This window comes from Capsicum annuum, chromosome 7 (genome assembly GCF_002878395.1).
Source record: "Capsicum annuum cultivar UCD-10X-F1 chromosome 7, UCD10Xv1.1, whole genome shotgun sequence".
NCBI lineage: Eukaryota > Viridiplantae > Streptophyta > Magnoliopsida > Solanales > Solanaceae > Capsicum > Capsicum annuum.
This window is the reverse complement of record NC_061117.1, coordinates 96,830,120-96,832,904: the sequence shown is the minus strand read 5'-3', so window position 1 is coordinate 96,832,904 and position 2,785 is coordinate 96,830,120. Positions and strand designations below refer to the sequence as shown.

Genomic DNA, 2,785 nt, shown 5'->3' with positions numbered 1-2,785 from the left:
ATTTCTTTCAAGCCATATTGTTCATTTAAAGTCTTGCACAACTCAAGAAGAATATATTTTTTCATTCTAAATATTTGATAATATTGTCGATCATTTCCTTCAAGTACTTCTTTAATGAAATAAAAACCTGTATGAAGAGAAGTTCTGCATGAAACCCTTAAGCAAAACATCATGAAATATTTTGTTGCTAAAGTGATGCTGAAAATTGCCGCATCAAAGACAACATTATTATCATTATTTTTAATTAAAACTTCTTCATCAGACACATTATCATCAGACGCATCACAATTATTTCTAGCCAATGGCATATTTGTAAAAAAATATTATTAAATTTAATTATGTAGGATTGACAATTTATTTATTGCTTGTAGAATAATAGCGTAAATTATTCAAATCTAAAAACTTTATAGCTAAAAGAAGCTTAGTTAAAAGAAAAAAACACCATATGTTTTAAAAGTAAATAATAATAAATAACATCATAAATCTAATCCTTATGAAGCATGATCTTTCTTTTCAACCATTGCAATTGCAATTCTGCATCTTCTTGTTCTAAGAACATTTCTCTCATTGATTGTTTGACAAGTAAATCACCCGTTTTTCACCATAAATCACTACCAGGCAAATTGTGAACTATAGTTATTACACTCTTAATACTAAGTGAAGTTTTCTAGACTCCGTTGAAGTGCGTGATTCAATAACATCAACAATTCTCTTCATTGATAAACTAATTTTTTGATTAGGATTAGTTTTTTTTCATTTCTATTGATACCTTTTTTTTTCTAGTATCACTCTCACTCTCACTGTTACTTCTTTTTTTTTTTCAGATTCAATTAATTCTTCTAAACCATCAATAGTTACAAATTCTTCATTGTTTATTGAAGTGTCAAACTCAAATGGTTTCTCAGATTGAAATCATCTACTCCCTTGTATACCATCTGGTAAAACTCCAGTTGTTGGTTTCCACACATGTTCTCCAGTTACAACAACATCCTTAAAACATATCTTCATTTGAGTTAGATATTATAAGCCTTTTTTTATAAATTTCTCCATATTTGCATTTTCCTACAATGATGAGAAGAAATAAGATATGCTATTAGTGATCAAAATAACATAATAACTTATCAAATTTAAGTGAATAATATGTAATAATATTAGAAGTACCTTTATTTATCTATCCCACCATTCAGCATTCGCTTGAATGGTTTTCTTCTCGCCATTCCATCCTAAATCAGTTTTCTTTTCAACTAAAGCGTCTCATTCTTTTCGAGTGATTTTAAGATTATCCCATTAATTTTTTAATTTGACTTTGTCATAATTTTTTTCGGTTCTAGAATTGATTCTTGTCACTAAATTAGTCCATTGAGTTTTGTTGAAGTGGGTACCAGAGTGATTTTCAGTGATAACTTCATCCACTCATAAATTTTAAATAAATCTACGTTTTCTGTACTCCATTTAGCCTTATCAACATTACTCATTTTCTATGCATTAGAGATACATGATTAATAATAACACTACACAAAATAGTGAAATAAAAATATTATTGACAAAATAAAAATTTAACAAAATCTAAGAATTTTATAAACAACGATATTATCACATATGCTATAATACGTATGCACATGAAAAATCTAGTTATATCATGATAATTATTAAATAAATCATACCTTAAAGTGATAAAGCAATCTTGATTCAAAAAGCAACTTATTAATAATAGAGATGACTTTATATTTTGGAGAGCAGTAGAATATGTATTTATGAGAAATATTATGTGTATTTATAGATGAAGGAGAAGGTGTGCCGTACGATAAACTCGTTAAATGAGTAGGAGATTTGAAGAAAAGGTCAAAAGAAATTAAAATTAAAATCAATTTGTTCTTTATTACCTTAATTTTTGGATACATTTTACTATGTCAAAATTTACTAAAAGTAAGCAAACACTATATTCATGCTTACAAATCTAAATGAGATTATATTTGATATAAGTTATCTTTTCTTTTGGATATATTTTTATCATGTCAATTCTAAAACTAAATAACCACATTTATATACACATACTACATGATAACAAATATTTAAAATAAAATTCTATCGGTTATTTGTTCTCTTTTTTTTGAATATATTTTTACTGTGTCAAAATTTACTACGAATAAGCAATCATCATATTCATATATATATATATATATATACACACACACACACACACACACACACACACACACTATATTGTAACAAATATGTAACTTTCATGAATTATATATTTAAATTTAAATATTTGAGAAAAAAATTACATGTGCTGTCAAAATACAATCTTGTAACATGAGTCATCTATCAATTGTTATTATTAATAATAAATAATAAAAAATTATATACTCTTTAGTAATCATCATCAATGATATTTTCAAATTTATTTAAAGAAAATGAGTGAAAATAAAATAATAATATATAAATCGTAAAGAATTATGATGTAAATATGAAATGTAAAATTTTAAAAATAAAAAATTAATTAAAATTGTAAGATATGTTAATTAATTAATAAGGAATATATATATATATATATATATATGTATATATATATATATTTGTGTGTGTGATAGAGATATTTTTTTCATAAAAAATAATTTTCTGCTTTTGCTTTTGCTTTTTTTTTTTTTTTAAAGCAGAAAAATGCTTATGCTTATTTTTAAAAGCACTTTTACAAGTTTACCAAACGCCCCTCTTTTTTAAAAAAGTATTTTTTCCCTCAAAATAAGTGCTTATTTTGAAAAATAATCAATGCCAAACAGGC

General features: G+C 24.7%; 1 long non-coding RNA gene across 1 annotated transcript; it reads right to left on the bottom strand.

The window, feature by feature from the left end:
• Positions 1 to 853: 853 nt before the first annotated feature.
• Positions 854 to 1,743, bottom strand: LOC124885517. The gene is made up of 2 exons (XR_007042627.1): positions 1,665 to 1,743; positions 854 to 1,062 (listed from the first exon to the last, which is right to left on the bottom strand). It is a non-coding gene; the product is annotated as an uncharacterized LOC124885517 (long non-coding RNA).
• Positions 1,744 to 2,785: the final 1,042 nt, after the last annotated feature.